This window comes from Trachinotus anak, unplaced genomic scaffold, assembly GCF_046630095.1.
Source record: "Trachinotus anak isolate AG129_WGS33_773 ecotype Australia unplaced genomic scaffold, CSIRO_AGI_Tana_v1 ptg000015l, whole genome shotgun sequence".
In the NCBI taxonomy this organism is placed as follows: domain Eukaryota; kingdom Metazoa; phylum Chordata; class Actinopteri; order Carangiformes; family Carangidae; genus Trachinotus; species Trachinotus anak.
Genome location: NW_027273866.1, coordinates 180038 through 201230, shown reverse-complemented (window position 1 = coordinate 201230; position 21193 = coordinate 180038). Strand labels below are relative to the sequence as shown.

Below are 21193 nucleotides of genomic sequence, written 5' to 3'. Positions count from 1 at the left end.
AGGAGGGTGAAAATCGACATTGTCTGGTTGACTCCAAATGAATACTAATAGTGCTCTGTCTCTGGATGTGGTAATTATTTGCTTGTATGTTAACTTTATCACATGAAATGTTTGTGTGTTATTTGTTTTCAGTGTGTGTGTTTTATTGTGGAATTTTGTTTCCTAGTAGCCAAAAAAAAAAAAGAAAAAAAAAAGAGACTGCAGCTTTAAAAATTCATGAAAAAGATTGTTTTTGTTTTAACATGTAACTTAGAAACTGAGATAGAGATATAACAAAAAGAGAATATTTTGCCAAATTTCTTACTAATGATTATAATCAAAGATTTCGACATCTGTCAACACAACAGATTAGTTAGATGAAGTCAAAAACTCCACAAACACCGGCTAAATGTGTTGTAAGTGTGAGTGGGTTAAAAGCCAGATAAGTTCATGAGGTGATCTGTATCTAAAAATGACCGAAACTCAGAAATATGTATTTAAAAATAAATAAATAAACTTTGACTAAATCTTTTCCTGGAATAAAACTACCAGTGGAATTTGCGGTCCCCAAAAAGTAAACAATTTTCCTTTTTTGGCAGAGAGACACCTCCCCAAAACCATCTTTTGTTTTGAAAAGTATTTCTTTTCTGATCCAAGATTTATAAGCTACCATCTGCCTGTGGGCAACGCTCAGCTGGATTATTTACCCAAAGAAAATATAGTGGTGAAAAATTCATGTCTGCATGTCAGTCTGACCCTTGGTCATCTCTTGGCTCCCACCTCTGTGATGAGAAAAGCCTTTCAGTGTTGCTGAGTGATGGGGTTTATAGAGGAGGCGGGCCAGACGGTCGTCTCTCTGCAGCCTGTGACATCCTCTCCTACTCTCCACCCCCCCCCCCCCCCCCACCCCCCCACCCCCCCCACTTTTCACCACATCAGAATACATGGCAGCCGCTGACAACCAAAACCGTACATGTGTTCTTTAAAAGTGCACGAGTGGGAAAAACCATTATAAATAATTTCATGTCTGTTTATCTCCTGTACCATTTAAAGGAGCAAGCAATTATTCTATAAAATAAATTGTGAAAACATTTAGACATCCATAATATCTCACAAAATTTTGATGGTGGCAGTATGGTTATCTGTAACATATATTGTATTACATCCTCTTCACAAATCACATTTCATTTATAACCTCATGACGTAAGTACTGTGTAATATTTGAGTGATTCCTCTGCAGGAAACATAAATGTTGTGCAGTTGATCAAGGAATTCAGGCTCCACCTTCAGGTCTTTAGACATTAACTGATTATCAAGGTGATGCTGTATTTCTGCAGCCTCTGTGTTGATCCACATTTCTCTCCTTGGTGGAGATGTAGGGTTTGATGTCACTCATGTGAGGCCTCAAGACTTCCAACTAGCAATAACTGTCAAGTTCATGAGGAAGTCAAATATTCAGTGTGAGGAGTGAAAAGCAGCCCTGTGCATCTGACTAGCTCAGGGGGGGGTTTCGGCCTGCCAACAGATTAAGTGGTCACTGAAGCCCACATGATGTGTTCTGTGTATTTCATATGAAAGTAGTATTTCCATAATCCTACATCTCTCTGTTAACCACTTGTCTAAATAGACATAAATCACCACTGAATTCCTGCTTTTATTTCGAAGGCACTCGCATCCAGAGCTGCTGTAGGAAATCTACAGTGGGACCAGAAAAAAAAAAAAAAAAATCACCAAATTATCTCCTTTCAAACAAAAACATTTACATTCACTGAACAACAAAACAACCTGTGCTGTTCTGCAGTAAAAGATTGCCCCAAATTACAGAAAATGATTGCCTTGTTTAACATGAACCAGTCCCTCTGCATGTGCACACACACACACACACAAACACCAGAGTTTCTCACCTTTCAGTTCCACAGTAACTGCTAATGTCCTCTGGGAAAGGAAACCAGCCACCAGTTAGAGGAGAAGACTTACTGAGTGAGCCATTCTTCCCTTCCACAGATGAGAAAGTTAATAGGTTATATCCTCGTCCTCAGCTGGGATTGCCATTTCCTCTCCCTGTGACCTCTACATCAGATGGTCGACTCTTACAGGAATCAAGGTGAAGAAGAACAAACATGAAGGCTGGAAACTGGAAGGCTGGACCCTGGCTGAGGTCTGTTTCTGGGGCTGAAAGGGCTGTGGGACTGGGGCCGCCTGCTCTGCTCCACTCCACTTGCCAGCCTGTGAGCGAAGATTGGAAAAGTCATCAGCAGGCCTCAGGCCAGGGCCCTGCTTGAACAGGGGTGGCCACCAACACAATGTCTCCAGACAAATGGCTTTTCATGATGTGATCACTATCTGATGCGCTGCAAGGGAGGGCGAACGCAACATAAATGGCACTTTCCTGTTGAAAGAGAAATCATGGATGATGTAACAGCGCTGTTTGAGGGTGGCCAGAGAAAACAGATATGAACAGGGCTCTGTCTGTCTGCTGCCTGGGCAGGCGGCCTCAGCCTAGGTAGCCTCTCTGTATTCAGAAAGTCAGTCATAAAAATTTGTGTGAGGTGAAAGATAGAAGTGGCTTTGCGGCTGCCTTCATGCTCGCTGAGTAAAGGGGTCAGTCAGTGTGGTGTAAAGGGGAGGAGATGTCTGTCAAGTTAAAGTAACTGCAGCATGCTGCAGAACAACTAAACACATCCTCTGTGCGTTATGTCATTTTGCCATTTGGAGCAAAACAGAACAATTACCAGACTAATTTATGCATTTGGATCATTTGAAATAGAAATGACTCCTGCCAGGAAAATACAGAACAGCTTGACTATGACTGTAATAAATGTTTAGACCTGGCTCCAGTTCAGTTCCCTTCAATATGACCCTTGCTTTGAGACTGACACGATTCCCTACAATAAGCTAACTGTGGAGTTGGCTTTGTGCAACAAATTTTTAGATCATATGATTTGTAGGCAGGGGTTGCCACAGCTTCTGCCCAACATGCCAAATATTGTGTGGTGCAGCATATTTAACCACTGATGTAAACCAGTTCCATATGGCACGGCAACGTGGAGTAAATGCAGAGACCACAAGAGGTCGCAACAGCCACACAACAGATCACATGATCAGCCGGCGGCAGACAGGCCTGCACACTGTCGTCCTTTATAGGGTTGTCTTACATGACATATTCCTCAAGTCAGTGTTCACGGTGTAAAAATATAAAATTTGCAAGGTTATGTCAATGAAGAATACACTGGATGGAGATAATAGATTATCTATATTTTTTCTAACAATCAAGTTTACTGATTTAATTATTAAAAAAAGACGATGTGTATTTTTCCATCTTTGTGAAAGAGAACCCTCCTTTCACCTGCAGCCACATGTTGCCCCCCCTCACCTCCAGCTGAAGCTCCCTATAAAGACATGGCCCTCTGCTTGCTCTTTGTGGTTCACGTCCCTGAACGCTGGTCCTCAGGTCAGACCACCGGTCCCTCAGGAGGAAGGTCCTCACCTCTCTCCCTTTAAAACAACAGCGGTGGCCAGGTCAAAGCTCTGGTTTTTGCTCTTTTTTTTTTTTTTTTTTTTTACTGACATTTCCTCAAGATGGCTACCAGCAGGAACAGCTGCAGGTAGAGGACTAACCACAGCTGGTGCTGAAACATTAACACTGTGATGTGAATGTCCTAAAACATTTGTAAAATCGTAGTTTCTCCTCTCTTAACGTTCAAAAAGGCTTGGCTAAATACACAAATTACAGCCTGTATGGTCAATATAAAAGCTTAATGAGAGGACATAACAGCTCAACTCGAATTTGTAAGTTCTGGTAAGTTGCAAGTTGGTTTTACTATAAAATGCCCATTTGTATTTTTAGGTACCAATGTTACTGGACCAGTATCACTCTCTGTGCACACACACACACCCACCCACAGGCACACACACACACGCAGACGTAGACAAATATGTTCGCCCTGCTCTCTCTTATTTTTGGAGGCGCAGTGAGATCTTTTGCCAAATACAGCTTTATACTGCCTGGCCTCCCATCCAAATGGCTCTATAACAGTTAAGAAACCTCCAGGGCCCACAAAGACCAAAAAGAAACAGAGGAAAAAGTGCAATTGGCAGCCAACCACACATATTCACTGAGCTCATCCCACCAGGCAGCAGTAAATCATTATGAAAGCAAAAGACATAGCGGTTGATGCTATCATCTAAGACCAATAAAGCGCCCATTTGTACGAACAACCTCCTCACATATAACTGTCACTAACTGTCACATCAGTAGACATTTCTACATGTGGCTTTCACGGGATCACGCTGTTTCAGTAATAGGACAAAGGCTGGGGGAATCCTCATGTAACAGACTGAGAAATTTACCGCTTTTGTCTCTTTAATCAGCTTCGCCCTTGTGATGCAGGAGCCAACTGACAGGGACTTGCCTGGAGGGCGTTTACAGCCTGTTCCCACAAGAAACAGGCAAAGAGACGATACATTGGTTACTAATGAATAGGGAGCAGGAGTCCTGATAGTGGAAGCAATCAGCCTTAAGTTTTATCAAAATGGAAATATCATGTTCCTTTTGGTAGAACACAAATGTGGTCTTCAGAGACCTCCTGTAAGAGGCCACTTGGCTTGCTCTTTTCCGTGCTCCTGGGATATTATTCCCCCTTGAAAAGTTTGATGTCCAAACAGCTCAAATAAACAAAATGAGAGGATATGATTAAGAAGCTTTGGTATGTAGGACACCAGAGATTTTTTGGTTCTTAGTTCACAGTATTTCATATCGTTTTCACTTTGATTGCAATTTTGCCTGTAGAATAGGGTTACCAGTTGTTTCAGTAAGTATTATCTGAGCATGTGGTCCCCTCCCGTGATGCACTCTGCCTGATGTCCTATATTAAAGGGAAGAAAACCAAGGGCGTCATCCTGTGACACGGGCGTCAGAAGGCACCTCATTCCCTCTGGGCCTCGCTTTGCCTTCGGCTCCAGAGGGGCGTGAGCGGTTTGTCTTCTGTTTGAAAGATGTGGGGCTCTGCCAAGTTCAACCCAGTGCAGAGACATTGACTACTATTAGCTGGCTTCCTGACCAGGATCGGGGGATTCACAGCGGGACAGGAGGGCCCTGGCGTGATGTTCCTCTCTGCCTCAGGCCTCTGCCCTGTGATCTGGAGGCAAGCTGAGACTGCAGAGCGCTGCCGTTTGACCACAGTTTACTCTGTGAGCGAGGGAAGGGGACGTGGCCATGCAACAGTATTTACTTCATCACTGACTTCATGTGGGTGGTCCCCCCCCCCTTGCTGGAATACAATGGCTGCACCAGACACTGCTCACTCACATACTGTCCTGCCTCATTGGAAAAGCCATAAAACATGAGTCGTCCAGGGCTCCCAGGCTGTGCATGATATATTCTGAGTTTTCTGTTTCCTCACAGATTACCTTACATTTGCTGGTTTTGTGCCAGAAGCCTAAAGGCATTTTTATCAATCTCTGTCTGTCTTTTCCCTGAAATATTTCCACTACAAGAAAATGTGATCTGACAAATTGAGCTCATTATTGTAGCTCATTAATATCATTTATGAAAAACATCCCACCCCTGATGTTTTGAGAAGCCCAGTGGGACATATTTTTTCTCAAGGAAAGAATCAGTCAGGTCCACTTTAGCAACGTGGCCCTTGTCATTAGTCCACTTAGCTGCCATGTGAACCTGAAGACACGGTGACGATACCAAAACCTGACCCACAGAGAGTGTGGGAGAGTATCTGCTGTGATTTTGATGTGTCGATAAGAACAGAGAAGCAGCTTTTGTTGAGCGGTCTGTGTATGACCTTGCTACATGACCTGAGGCAGTGGAAATGAAGCAGACCAGCTTTGTAATTTCTCTGAATTGACATCTGACCAGAGAGGAAATCTAGTCCAGTATGGCTTAAATTAATTCACTTCCATTTTTCATGCCTCACTGGAGATGGGAAGTTGCACTGTAAACCGAGGTCAGATCATCAAAGTGTTGGCTTGTTCACGTTAAACACGAATGAGTAACTGTCACTTGCACATTAGATCAGCAATAAAACAAGGCTGTGTACATGTAACATATTACATCACTGATTTTACCGTTGATAAATTCTTTAGATGATTTGGTAGAATATCAAATATTCCTTCAACAAAAACCTGCTTCAGCACTAAATTTTCACAGGCTTCTTCCCTATTTTCCTTCCTCTTTTTTTTAACAGAACAAACAAGTCAGACATACAAACACAGACACAAACACACATGTACGCGTGCCCACACACACACACACACACACACACACACACACACACACACACATACACACACACACAAACGGTAATGGAGATGTAACTGGAAGAGTTCTTGCAGCATATGGATGCCATTTGTAAGCTGCACTGAGAATGTATAGGTCAGTCTTACCCTTCGGTATCTCTCTATCCATCTGTTTTCACATTACTTGCAAATTATAGTGTCCTCCAGACCCAAATGAACATAAATCAGGCCGGTGAAAGTGCAGAAGTTTTCCCATCTGTCATAAAACAATGATTTAAAGTACGGGTTGTCAAAATATGGCGCTGTGAATTCGCCCCGCTCCCCAGCAGTAGGAACACAAAGCACCATCTCATCGGAGTAATTTATGGCCTCTGAGGGAACGGAGGGTGATTAGGGCTTAGGCCACCAACAGCCAGAAAAACAGTAGGAGCTCCAATAAGGATGGCTGGAAAACCTAGACTGAATTTATCAAACAATTCAGAGAAATCTATTTCTGTTAGGAGAGGAGAGCGAGATATATGGCCTGTTTAGTATACTGGTACATCACTGGAACATTTGGTCATACTGCATTTGTGAGTTTTGGAGATTCTACATTAAATAGTCGTAGCCCAGGACATGTGATGCATTGGTCAGCTGAGGTGCCAGAGGCCAAATCAAATATACAATGGGACGTTCTTGGATTTTAAACAACATATTCGTGTAAATGATGTCACCGAGTCTCTATAAAATTGTTTCTTTTAAAGGTGGAGTTTGAGGGTGAAAGCTGCTGTGTTCAACAGTGGCCGCAGGTTTTTTGGCATCAACAAACAAAAGGACTAGTTAAAAAATGCTTGTCTTAACCGCCTTTACCTTAAATGGCCTTTAAAAACTGAAAGGCGTACATGGTAACTAAAAGGCCACAGTGGGACATGGCTTCCTGTATGGTCAGTTAATATATTATGATTAGCTCAGTACCACAGTCAGTTAGAGGAAATGCAGGGGTACAGCTCCTGGAATAACAGCCAGTTACTGTCGAGGTGAGGTTTGGTGGCTCACAATTAATACTTCTGCTTATTGATACTTTCATGTGTCTCTAAATAAATACAGATTTCCTGTGAACCAGAAACGGGGGCAATAAAACCAGCTTAGGTGGTCACCACAAATCAATATGCTGTTATTCTGTCCACCTCAACGATGAGAGTTTTATAAAGAGAGGTTTGTCCTGCAGGCCTTTCTCCCTTCACGAGTAGTCTGTATGAAAATGAAGACTCGCAGAGATTTGAAGTTCCTTATTTATCTACCCAAACTAAAGACTAGCTCCTCTGCAGTCGTATATCAGATCTACATCATATCAACTCATCACCTGCAGCTTTCTCTACATGGGGGGCGTCTTCCATGACTGGGCAGGTATTGTTTTTGCATCTATTTTTACAACTGCTCTTCTGGGTCCCTGGCCAGTCATCAGCTCTGTGTGGAGGGAGTCATGCCCTCGGCCCCCACACAGCGTACAAAGTTCAGAGCTTTTCCTCGCAGGGCTAAAGGTGTTTTCCTCCAGAAGTTAAACTCTTCTCACTATACTGTCACTATGGGCATTGGTGCACATGCTGTTTATCGCCCTTATTGCCATCATTTTCATGTCATCTCTAATGTGAAATGTAATAAAAACACTGTGTTATGGAAGAGAATGTGAAGCTGAATGATTTGTATGATGAAGTATGGAGAGTAGGACATAGTCTCCTTAATTTGTATACTCAGCAAGGGCCTGACACACATTAAGTAATTCTCCACAAGCTTATTTGGGTTAATTGTGTGGCAGCTTGGCAATCTCCTGAACCACCCAAGCATCAGTTCCCTGGAGGACGTTCTGCATGTCCGCTAACCAATCAGCAGAAGGGTTCTGCATCACCGCCGGCGGTCCACCCTGGGATCCACCCTGGGATCCAAAGGCTGTTCTGGCCAAGCAGTTCCTTATTTCTCAGGAGAACGCCAATGCCCTCGCTGGGACTCTTAAACATCTGAAGCTGAGCGAAGTTCAGGGGCCTTTGCAGCCGCGGCCACACAGGCCCTGCTATCTGTTTAAACAGCAGGTAGTCCCCAGCTCTCCTCTGTTTGTGTCCATGGCTTCCTCCTCCAGTTAGGGGGGATTTTCCCATACAGTCCATCGTTCCGAAGGGGCCCTGTTTTCCAGGATGGAGGTTTATGGAAACAAAAACACACATTCACAATATGTGCCAGAATATTATTATTTTCGTTTATTCTTTGTAGCAGGAATAGTGATGCAGCAGATGTAAATCAGTGAACTGGATTTGGTTGAATGCAACAGGAATGCCATGTTTGTGCACTACAGTTATTTAGTAACACTTTTTGGGCCCAGCATTAAAAATAAAATTAACAAATTTTGAATGCTTTTATAAAGCAAATACTAATCAGAAAAAAAACACTAAAGATCCAATATGTCTGGGAGTAGCTGTGTCCACTGTGCAGCCCAACAGGTCTCCTCCATCAAGGTGGCCTCAGCTGGGTTTCTATTGCATCCCACGTCAACACCACTGACAGCAAAAACCACTTAGGGACCAACAGATCACTTTACCATTCCTTCAGCAGGAAGGGAAGCCACGAGGTGGGCGGTGGGGGGTTGGGAAAGGGGCAAAAGGCCTGCAGCGGTGCACACTGACAGACACTGGCCTGTAGGTGGTAGTATTGATGCTGGTTTAATAGTCGGACCACTGGAGGTACTGAAAATGTGCAGTGAAAAGGCACAGTGACAGTATTCAGAGGAAGACAATCATTTATCTTAAATAACTGCTGCTTATTATTTCATACCATTCACAATCCAGGCCCTGGGAATTTCCTTTCATTTCAATCATTTAATGTGTTGAAATAAAAACTCTAAGATATCTGGGAAGTGCCCTTTATATGAAACTAAGTCTGTGTGGTGCGTTCAGAGCCATCAGGTCAATGTAAAGATTATTATCTCTTTTAAAAAGTAAAAGTAAACGAACAATTTTTTCCCTTTTTTTTGTAAATCTGCCAACATTTTTGCTTCTTTCAAGTTAATAGCTTAATTGCCAACATTATGGGTTGTTCTGGGGCACAAGTGGAAGACATTATTTCATTTCAATGCTTCATTTGCAGCTAGGTAAATATAAAAACACCAGCTGAAATATTTCCGGGCATGTAAGATGTTTTGTCCGTGATACAGTTCTGGTGAAGCTGGGGTTCCCTGAAATGGGACAATTAATAAGAAATTAGTCAGGAAGGGTATAAAAAAGAAAGTAAGATTTGAATTTTGTCCCTAAAGACGAAACGCAACTCTAAAAACCTCTTATCATTTTCCTTCTTACTAAACATAACAGAGCCATTGTATTCAAATGTAAGCAACCTAAACTGATTATTAAGTCAAAAGTAAGAATTTCCTGAACTCTACATACAAATGGGAAGACTCTGAGCCTGTCTCAGCGCTCAGAAAGAAAGATCTTATTTGCGTGTATGCTTTCATCAAGTGGGGTCACCCTCAGTGGATCTCACCAAGCTGTATAATTCAGCCGCGTGTGGCCCAAAGTTTGTGGCCCAGAGCCCACCGCTCCCTCTCTCTGTGGGTTACCAAGGGTGAGCATACTCCCTGTGGTACCGCACACGCATATGCACAAGTGCAACACATGCATTTAAATACGCACAGATAGATCCATTCATGCCAATATATGCAGCACCTCTATAGTACGCCCACACAAATATTTGAAATGAAAGAAATATAGGCAGTTTAATTGTAGCTCTGTCTGTGCACCTTTAATTGAATTTTGTTTCAAATGAGAAGACAAAATTAGTTTTGTAAAATGCTTGCATGCCACATATTAAACACAATATATTTTATAATCATAAATAAACAAACTATGTAACATATACAACATTTTAGGGAATTTGGTATTAAAGCAAACCATCAGACTGGTGGACAAATGGAAAGTATCGAAGTGTTTGTATCTGGCAGCTCTCATATATACAGTAAGAGTGTGTGCCTGGCTGTGGAGCGTGTTGGCTTGACTCTGGTGAAGTAATGTAGCCAGGTGAGGCCAGGCGCCAGTAGAATTTACACAGTCACACCTCCACTAAGATCGACCCTGAAGATGTCTTTTAACATGGGGAAATGTGGCCATTCACAGCCAGCCAAGCGTTTCAATGAACCACATTAGCAGTTGCGCCATTGTTTTTCAAAAGGCAGCTCAGAACTTGCTTTGATGGCCGGGAAGCTGGTCCGCATTTCACTTTGTCAGTCTGATGAGTCTCTTTTCATTCTAATCCGCTGAGTCTTGCAACCTCCATGATATTGTAACGTGAACCGGGCCAGGATGTGGTTAGCCAAATGTGCTGTAGCCCCTTAAATGAACTTGGCATTCTCACTTTAAATTGTTTAAAAAAATAACTTGTAAATCAGTTCAGTAAATAGTTTAAATACAAAATGTGTGAAAACTGTGTAGCAAAGACGTGATGAATGATAGAAGTCATTCAGCAACTGTAAGATTTAAAGGGCAAGGAGACTGATCTAGTTTCTCACTTTAAGACAATATTTATGTCAGAAATATAATGTTTGATGTTGTCTTGATAGTAAACTGGAGTTTTAGTTGTATATGCTATGGCCGTTGGGTGTGTTCAATGTGTGTGTGTCTCCTGGAATCCTTTGAGCAAAATTAATATTCCACAAAGGGGATGTCAGCCATCTTTCATGTCCTCCGTCACTCATTCACAGCGAGTCATTTGTAAGTCACACTTTGGCTTTAAAGGGAGTCAGGCACTCACTAGAGAGGAATTCCCGTTGAGGGTAAAAATCCTCTGGAAGAGACCTATGATTATATCTATATTAATGGCTCTGTAAGTCTAGAAAGATGTTTTGTCTGCTAGATCGCACAAATAGAGCTTTTTCACAAAGAGGAGGGTCATCTTAAACTGATTAGGTTGCAGAAATATCAGGTTCTTTTTGAAAGCTTGTGCTGTGCCTTTGGTCTTGTTGCGCAGACCCTGATGCCAGATGCAATAAATTATTAGTCTAAATCAGAACAGAATGCCAGCTTTACATCAGGATAGTGATCCATGTCAAGGAAAAGAAAAAGCATGTTTGAAGCAAAGCAACGACCCAGTGTCAGGGTCTATCCCCACTAAGTCCCAGGCTATTATTTACTATTTCACATTGCACATGGATTTGGGTTATTCATGAAAGAGTAAAGAGCTTTGCGGGGACACGAAATGATTTAGTATGTTTTATTCTCAGCAAAAAAAAATATTAAAAGAAACACAGCAATGGTAAATAAAATCACACAGCCAGCTTTGTGGTGGTTTTTTTCAAAAATGCATAAACAATATATATATATATATATATATATATATATATATATATATATATACACACACACACACACACACACACACACACACACACACACACACACACACATATGTGCATATATACATAGATATAGTGGGGTCCAAATGTCTGAAACCATTTCTCCATTCAGACAGTGCTCTCAGACTTTTGGACCCAGACTTACTGAGCACTGGTAAATGATGCCATACAAATTGTTGAGGACAATATGTAAAAAATGAGAAATTCAGCATTTAAATTTTAATCTTTGCAAAGACTAAAAACAATATTCAGTTTCAGCCTTGATCATTTGTGTGTGTAACCCAATAAACATTTTTATCATTTTATAAACATAAAACAAACCAAACTCATATTGTGCAAAGTTATAATCTACATTTTTCTCATTAAAGTTATACTGTCTGGAATAAGATGCAATCTATTGCTCGCTCCCGCAAGGCCACAAAATATCGCTACACTTTAACAGGATATCGTAATCACATGGGTTTCGTGGGCCTTATCTAAAGCAGTGTGTCATTTTCAATATATCTGCAGACCATTTACTACCTCTGCTCTCTTGTTATAGCCACAGCAGCAGAGGGAGGTACCGATGGGAGACTTAGGTTTCTGCTCTATTTAAAAGTTTTATTTAAAATCTGGGCTTGCTTTCATTTGACCATTGCTCTTTGTAGAGGCTTAAAAAGTTTTATCTTCCAAGTTGTAATAACCTTCATATGCCCTGTACAGGCTTGAAAGGAAGTGTACCCAAATCAATTTTACTCCAATGCATTTTCATGTAATTATCACTGAAAATGACTTTGTTCTGAATCTGAAAAAAACCCATTTAGATTTAAATTTACAACTACTAATAGTGGAAAAGTGAGACCATACAATAAATATTCTCAAGAATATTTAGCCAGTGAAGCAAACCATATTGTACAGTGAATTATATACATACACTCAACAGTATATATTGATAGTAATATACCTGCAGTGCAATGGAGTTCCCAGCAGAAGTTACTCATTCAGTGCCAAACACAGTATACCTGTGTGTGTAACACACTCTTCCTACACTGAACTGCCTGTGCAACAGAATACAGTCATGCTGGCGTGGGGCTTAAGAGCCACACCTCTTCCAGAATGATAGACAAACAACTTGACACAGTTCAGTGAAAACCCAACACCCCCTCCCTCTTCTGTGGAGCCGTAAATGACTAAATAGGTCTACACAAACACTACCAAAACAAGTGTCATCTTGGCAAACAGCATCTGTGTCCATGGAGCACAGCAGTCTAGTGCTTCCAGGATGTACCCATGAGCCCCATGGGAGCTGTCAGAAGTCAGTGAGGACTAGGCAGGGGATATATGAACAAGATTTCCAATAAAACAAGGCAACTCTGACCAGCATGCAGGCTGCAAAATCAAAACCAGGTGAGCTGCCCATGTTCAAAACTATCAAATGAACACCAGATCATGATGCAGTTGGGGTGTATATGTTTTTCTTCCTCTCCCTGTGCTACTAAAAGACACAGAAGTGATGGGCTACATTTAGCAAACACTACACCTTGTTAGCATGGTAGAACGATATGTGAGAATGGACCAGAGCCAAAAAGAAAGAATTTTTCTGGGTTAAGCTCAGTCCATTGTCAGTCCAGTCCAGAAGTGAAAACGCTCTCAGTATATTAGCTATACCACACTCCTATTATTTCCTCTTATAGCACATATCATGTTAAGCATTTGGCCTTCAAACATTTTTGTACATTTGAAATGGGTTGGTATCACTTGTCCCAATCAGGAAAAATGTGATTTGAATAAGGCGAGGTGAACTGTTTAAGTGATCATGCATTTGCCATGAAATATGTCCTCATTAAGGATGAAAGATTAGGTTACCTTTTTGCAACAAAAACGGTAAACTGAGTCAAGAAAACACTTGGCTTTCAAATGTTTTCCTGCCAGGACTGTAATGCAATTTTCTGCACTGAAGAGGGCCATATTCAGAAATAAGCCCGGAGACATGCAAAAAGGCACACACAGAAACACTTTGCTCGGGGTCAGGAAGGAAGTACCTTGCCACTGAAAAGTGAGTTAGGAATAATGAAAAATACAAAAACAATCAAATGAAAACTAGTCTATATAAACGTAACAGGAAACTGTTGGGAGTTAGGACACTTTAGGGCTATTTCATTGAGGTTTACTTCCTTTGAACCTCAGATATAAGAAGACAAGAGACTTGTGAGAAAACCAAAGTACCACAGATGTGATGTAATGACACTTTAAATCTCACTCTAAAAATACTAACCGTTAATGTTAAACTGAGTGAGTCAGAGGTTCGGTAGTGTCCGTGGCGATGGTGGTGGTGCTGACAGCTTTTAAGAGTGTTGCCAGCTTGAATGTAGTTCACAGTTAAAGGAATAATACTTGGATTGCTGAATGATTGGCCGTTAGTCAACTTCGCTGCTGCACGCAGAGCATGGATGCTAAAATCATTTGTGTGCCTGGTAGATCATTCTGTTCTGTACATGCTAGCTATGTAGCATGTGCAGTGATAATATGTGACTGGATGGGCAAGAACGTGAGTATTTTAGCAACAAAAAGATTTTATGGAGGCTCATTAAATGCTCTGGAAGTATATTATAACTAAGCTTAAAGCTACTATATCCTATATTACCAAATAGCACCTGCAAATCCACAAATGTCCTCTCCTGTTGTTTGGAAACTTCACTTTGAGCTGTATTAAGTTTCAAAAGCTTTTCAGTCAATTATATGTTATTCCTGCATTTGTGTTATGAAATGAAATGTGATTGGCTAATAGCAGTGGTTGGAAGTTATTCAAAACAGAATATTTTTATGCCATATTACATGTGTATTTCAGGAATATCCACCACAAGATTTCCAAACCAGGCTAATGTGTGTCATTATGTGACACTGAGCTGTGTATACGCTGAACATAATGTTGAGATAATGCTAGTTCTCTACTATGATTCAGTGCAGTCTATGAATGCATTACTTAATGGGCAAAGCCTGTTTCCCAAAATATTAAAGCTGCACTAATCAATATTTTAATATCACCAATGAGTTAAATGACTATGTGTAATGTGAAACAGGTCACACTGAACTCTGCAGTTCTGTAGCTCTACGGAGAGTTTTGTCCTCTTTCAGCTAATTAGTTTTACTGCCCACAACTTTAATGTTTTGGTTCACTCCTCCCATTGTTATCAGTATAGTGTTACAGTGAAAAAGCTCTCACAACCCCAGTGGATGATACCTGTCCAGCAAATAGCAGACAAAGTCAGTAACTAGCTGGTGAACATTGTGGAGTATTTAGCATTTAGCAGCTAAAGAGCCAGATATTTCCCTTTGGAGTTGATGGAGCTAAAAGAGGAGTGACTATTAGACCTACAGTTGTCAGGTGGCCACAAACATGACTCTGAATAAATACCAATGTTGCTCTGTGTCTGTTGTGTTAATAGACAACTGTTTGTCTGTACATTTGCCGTTATAACTTCTAACTAATAATTTTATACCAGCTAGTGGTGTTAAATCAATAGGGTACATGGTAATGTCTTCATTTGCCTTGGATAACACCCTCAGTAAATACAAGATGCATCACCTGCCATTGCTGAGCCTGTGCGTGCACCTCTTTATAGGGACATCTTTGTATAACTGAATTGCCTTTCTGACAGGATGTAGGAGAAGTGCCCTAAAGCAAGGCGAAAAAAGAGCAATCAGATTAGGACGTAGTGACATCATCATCAAAACAGTTTTTCATGGCTATCATCGTGTGGAGCGACACAAAGCATTTGAGTGGAGGACATGAAAGGCCTGTGACAGCATTTTCTCATTTGAAGTAACTTAAGCTAAACTTTCACCTCTCGGTTGTGCTATTGGCTCTACAAAAATACCTGTTGTGAGAAGTCTGGCACGGTCTGTTTGTGGTTAAGTCGGCCATGGGTACCCCTGAGGCCATTTCATGTATTTCCTTCACACTTCGGTCAAAGCTCGTAATATGTGACAGATTATACCCCCAAAGAAGGACTGGAAGGAAAAGTACAACTGCACCAAATTTAGTGTAAAGTGTGTGTTGCGTGTACACCCTGCTGTTAGCATTAGTGGCAGTCATATACAGTATGTAAGATAAGGTTAGTGCATCAGAAAGCTGTAGTAAATGATAACGTATTTTATAATGTGAAAATGACTGATCGCTTTTGCCTTTTGAATCCCTAACCACAGTTTTTTAGTATTTGTATGAGTTCTGAATACTAATTCAAAAGACTATCTGGCAGTTTTAAATCTTAATAGCCCTCCCCCCACCCCCAGTTTCGACTCTCTACCCTTCCTTTTATATCTGTACATGTTCAGTCAAACCTTCTACTCTGTGTTTAAACAATGTCTATTTCTTTTGATATGGCATTGATAAAAATAAACAAATCTTTTAAATAATTTATGCAATTACTTTGACTACGACACTACATCTCTGTGACCCACATGTTGGTACTAAAGTAAACTATGCAAGTAACTGGGTAGTTTATGTAAACAGAGTGAAAATGGCTGCTTAGCCCAGTAGCAGCAGCAAATCCCTAAGTACTGGAGCCTATGATTAGACCCACTCAACCTTTGGAATAATAAACTTCAGCTTCTGGTCGTCCTTAATCAGACATTTAATCTCTTTTTTTTTCTAGATCAGAGTTGGTTCAAAAGCTCCTAACTGTCCTTTAATGCCCTTTAAGTGCTGCAGCTGAGTAGCCCAGTTTCATGTGCAAAAGCTTTTGCCAGCTATTCATAGTTTAAGATAGGGGTTGGATGAAGCAACTTGTCGTTGAGTTAGTTAGTTTCAGTACTGATGCCAGTTCATTGAGTCCGTTTTTCTGTCAGTGTCAGCTGCGTTTGTGCCTTAGCTACAAGGCTGTGATTGCCAAAATAAGAGCATTGTTAACAACACCGTCAATGTTATTAAAATCTAGTCTGCTTTTCGTGTGTGGCACAGTCAGAAAGTTCCCAAAGAGAGAATATCTTCAGCAGAACTGCACCTTAAAGGCCCCACTCTATCATTTCCAGCAGCTGCACACCATCGTAATGATAATTAGCTATATTGAAATGGGTGCACCTCAGCATTTTTTTGTTGATTTTAGATAGTAAATTGGTCGCTGTGTTTGTTTGCTCCACTAACAACTGAAGAAATAGCTGCTGTCCCAGTCTGGAGTAATCAGGGTGTATTCTGTTTGGCATGCATGAGTGCTCCTGAAGTCCACTGGGTGAAGGGGAACTACACTGGATTTCAGCCCAGCTGGAAAACTGTCCTGTGAGAAGCTCTTCAGCTGTGAAATGGACAGTCTGCATTTGATACAGCAAACAGTATGAGCTCAGATGAAATGACGAGACAGTGACTGAAAACCTGAAATCGATCCTTATAGAGGCAACTCGAAGCCTTTTGAATGTAAAGCAAAGACAAAAATCTTTGAGTGAAGCAGTGAAGTTTTGTTCCATTCATATCATGTTTGTTTACACAGTGATCAATTGGTTGCAAGGGCAGCAGTCAGCTACAAATTATGTGCGAGCACGAGTGCTTACCACGCCGCACTCACACTCAGCTGGTTTTGATGCAGGGATGGGATCATGGGACAAGTCTTGGACGGCTGTGAAAGGGCTGCGGACTCTGGCGGTGTGCTGCAATTCTCTGTGGGTGGGAACACACACCAGTGTGTCCTCAGCAACCCAAAAGCAGCCCTACAGTGCTGGAATAAGTAGGCTCGACCCCATGGCCCACGACGCAGTGGTCCAACGGCGCCTGTCGGCTGAGCCCAAAACACCATTTCTTCACCAGATGTATTTCTAAGATTTGGTAGTACAACAACTTCAAAGTCCAACTTGATTGTTTTTGATTGTATGATTATTCAATGCTGCCGTCTTTTTCTTTTATTTCTGGGGGGAAAAGATATTATCATTCAACCACACTTATTTAATTGCAGCAATTGGAGCCACTCTAATTGAGCCTTGCCTTTCATCTGTAATGGTAATGATTATGAGATTGTGTTTGTGCTGAGCAGTCTAGTCTGATGAGTAAGGGAGGAATGATACGACTGCTTTAGCTGAGATTTCATCTGCTTCTTGAATATTGCATTTTCGCGTCCCACGCAGTAAACTAAGCTACAGACGATCTGATTTAATACAACACTTATTTATGTTTTTGCAGATATCAAACAAATCCAAATCAGACGTGCACTCACATTGTTCTTCATCTTGGCATTTGTAGCTGATTGAATCTTTGTAATGGAGGTCTTGAATAAGTAAACAGTGAATGCCTGTTCACAATGTCAGCGTGCTTTGTCAGAGCCACGCAGACATTTAAAGAGCATCTTATCATGTTGATTTAAGCAATTAAACATGAAGTTGCCCTCTGCAAGCTCCGACTGACTGTATCATCTTAATTATTATCTACAGAACCTTATCCTCAAAGCGTTTTCTGTGGCCCGATAAAGAGAACTTATCACAGTGATTACGTGGTTAAATGTCTGGCTATTTGAAAAAAAAAAGTTTGAAATTGGGAAATGTAAGGCACAGTCCAACTTAGCCTTTAATGTGTTTGGGTATAGTGGTTTACAAATGCTTTCAGGGTGCATGTATGTCAAACAAAGTAATTAATCCTTAAACGATACCTCATACTCTAATTGTTGTGTGTGACAAGCACGTTTCGATTAAAGGAGCAGAAACAGACGGCGCTTTGACCCAGGAAATTGTTAGTGGGGTCTGAAAAGTAGGCAGATTACCTATCATGCTTTATGAAACAAGGTTTCATAAAGCACAGTGATTCAGGATTAAGCTTTAAGGGTTTGAGATCAATTTTAATATCAGAGGTATCTTCCTCTTTTTCCATCCAGTGGTGAAGATACAACTCTGCAGCTACAGTTGTGCATTTACTCACTAATATTCATCCTATGTGATTGCAGTCTTTTGCCCCTAAGTCAACCACATCCAGATCATGATCTAATCAAATGTGACAAAGCTTTTCAGGGAAAGATGGGCAGCGATCTGGACTCTACCCACGCCAGTACAGGAGCTGTTTTGACAAGGATTATCACTTTCATCGCCAGGTAATTTATAACAACCCCCAGCTTCTACAGACCTCATATCTCTCCTAAAGAACTGTGCTTACAAATACGAGAGCAATGCTGGTAGCTTGGTTTCTCACCTTCTGCTGAAGTAGGAGGGGGAAAGAAACCAAAACATTCAAACATCACGTTATCTTTGGCCCATATTGCAGGCTGACTCTTGCACAGCAGTCCGGGCTGTGAGCGTCTTGGCAGAACAATCACCTGCATGGTGACGCAAAAGCCGAAGAATTTATCCAGAAATCTTCATAAATCATCTCTTTATGTTAAAATAAACTCTGCCCATGCAGCTGTGATGGGCAGCAGATAGATTCTGGATGTTCTAAAGTTACGTAATTTTTGAAATCTTGTTTAATTCTTTTTCCAACAGTTTCTGTCATGTTCTCAGAATATTCACACAGTTCCTGCTGCAGTCCTGACAGGCACAGTAGCAAAGACATCATCACACGCATGGGCAAAGAAGTACGACATATGTAATGTTGATCATTCACAAACACAGCAAGTCCTGTCTTGACTATCACAAAAAAATATAATGTACAGACTCTCATACAACAACAGTGGGCTAACCTGAACTCCAAATCCAGACAAAGGTTTCGAGAATGTTTGTGATGTAAGCATGCCATCTATTCATTATGGACAAGGCAAATGTTTTCACAGTGCAGCGCTATCATAACAGCATCTGAAACAAGCACCTCCACCCCTTCCTTCAACATTAACAAAACCCTATTACACACAGGTAAGTACAATTAGACTGCGGCGCCAGTGGTCTGCCGAGTATTTTGAGTATTTTATATATTTGAGTATTTTAAAGCACTGCTGTAATGTACATTTTTACAATTATATCTTCACAGCATATTTTGCTATTTATATTTCCAATGTATCAGGTAGAAAACAGAGATCAGTGGGATGTTGGTAGATAACTAGTGTTAAAGCTCCATGATTTTATTCCAGAAACTATTAACAGCTATGTGTTACCACGGTTCTGGCAGATTTTCTTCAATTTCTCAATAGACTATCTTTAAATGTTAGCATTTGCAAGATGTCGACTACATTTCAGATCTACTCACCACAGAGTAATGAGACTCAGTCCGATGGGATCCTTGCAGGAATGTATGTTAACATATAATATAAGAAAAAAAAATATCAAAGACAGAGAGGCAACCAGAGAAACCATCCACCAATGTCCTACTCATGTTCTTGTCAGTCTGCCTGCTCTGCTTAAAAAGCACTGAAAGGACACTGTGCTCAAGCATTATGAGGGATTTCCTACACACGTTTGTTGTGCATCAAGTTGAAAATTATCACACAGAATTAGCAAAGACAGGGATAGACAATGCAAAGAAAGCCAAAAATGTGGCAGCACGAGATTTCCCTCATTGCTTTTTTGTGTGTGTGTGTGTGTGTGCTTAAAGTACAGTTCCAAAAAGCCACCCACACTTCACCACGTAGGGAGAAACCAGTCTCAAACTGGCACCTATTTATGGACTGCTACTGCCAGACAGAAATTCCTCCTACAGCGAAAAAAGCCCATTGACTGTGTAGCTCATCCATCATTCCAAAGCCATTGGCTTTGAAACAGAGGCAGCAAGGCTATGATTTGGTAACACACTTTGCTTTGAATGGTTTCCCCACTTATGCTTTTGACTTCCCTTTTAACTTTTTTTTCTTTCAAATAAAACCCTTCTCCTCTAAAGCACCTCGCTAGCTGAATGCTCTACATTTCGGCTGGTTCCCTCCATGGCTGAGTTTACGACCTTCAAATATGTGCAGTATGTGAACGCAGAGGTTCGTCCTGTGTCGTGTGAACTCCTCACTGGTGTGACAGGTTGGGGAGCTGATGTCATGAACTCAACTTCACCTGCGCAGGCGGCTGCTCGTGCAAAGAAAGATGTCGTGGCCCCTGCCATACCTTCTTTGATGCCAATTAACTAATCTTCTCACCAGTTCAGTCCAGGTATGCAAACATTGTCGCGCTATCTGTGTGAAAATCAGTCCACTAGTCAAAATGACGTTTATTCAGCACACTCTAAACCAAAACAGACGAAGCATTCCTCCCGGCGTCAGGGTGAGCTTCGAATGCCGGTGTGATATCCATTCACCCTGTTATTTTTGATCAATTAAGCCGTTGTTGATGCTGTGACAGTTGACAGTTCGACTTTGGCAGCTATATTGTTATTACAGTCATTTATCCAGTTGCAATCAAGTGTATGCTGGTAAGCTTTACATAGGGGTGGGAATCTTTCATTGTTTATTAGAGTAATGAAATGAATAGTGGCTGCCTAGAAAAGGCTATTTGAACATAACAGCTGAGGATAGCTAAAACAGACCTGTTAGCTGTAGTTAGGGATATAAATGTATTTCTGTTTGGGGCCGTCTGGCCTATTTTTATATTTCATTTCCTTCTGGCACAAGCCAGGTCTCTCAGCTACTGTAAGTCACTGCTCAGTTTAGCTGACAAAAAAATGTATGGGCTTTGATGCTGACCACTTCAGTGTGCTGGAAACAGGGACGACAACAACATGCAAACATG

At 41.2% G+C, this 21193-nt stretch overlaps 1 long non-coding RNA gene across 1 annotated transcript; it reads right to left on the bottom strand.

Moving 5' to 3' along the window:
• Window positions 1-1037: 1037 nt before the first annotated feature.
• On the bottom strand, window positions 1038-20391 carry LOC139633214 (uncharacterized). The gene is made up of 3 exons (XR_011693705.1): window positions 19731-20391; window positions 1884-2205; window positions 1038-1674 (listed from the first exon to the last, which is right to left on the bottom strand). It is a non-coding gene; the product is annotated as an uncharacterized lncRNA (long non-coding RNA).
• Between the last annotated feature and the right edge of the window lie 802 nt (window positions 20392-21193).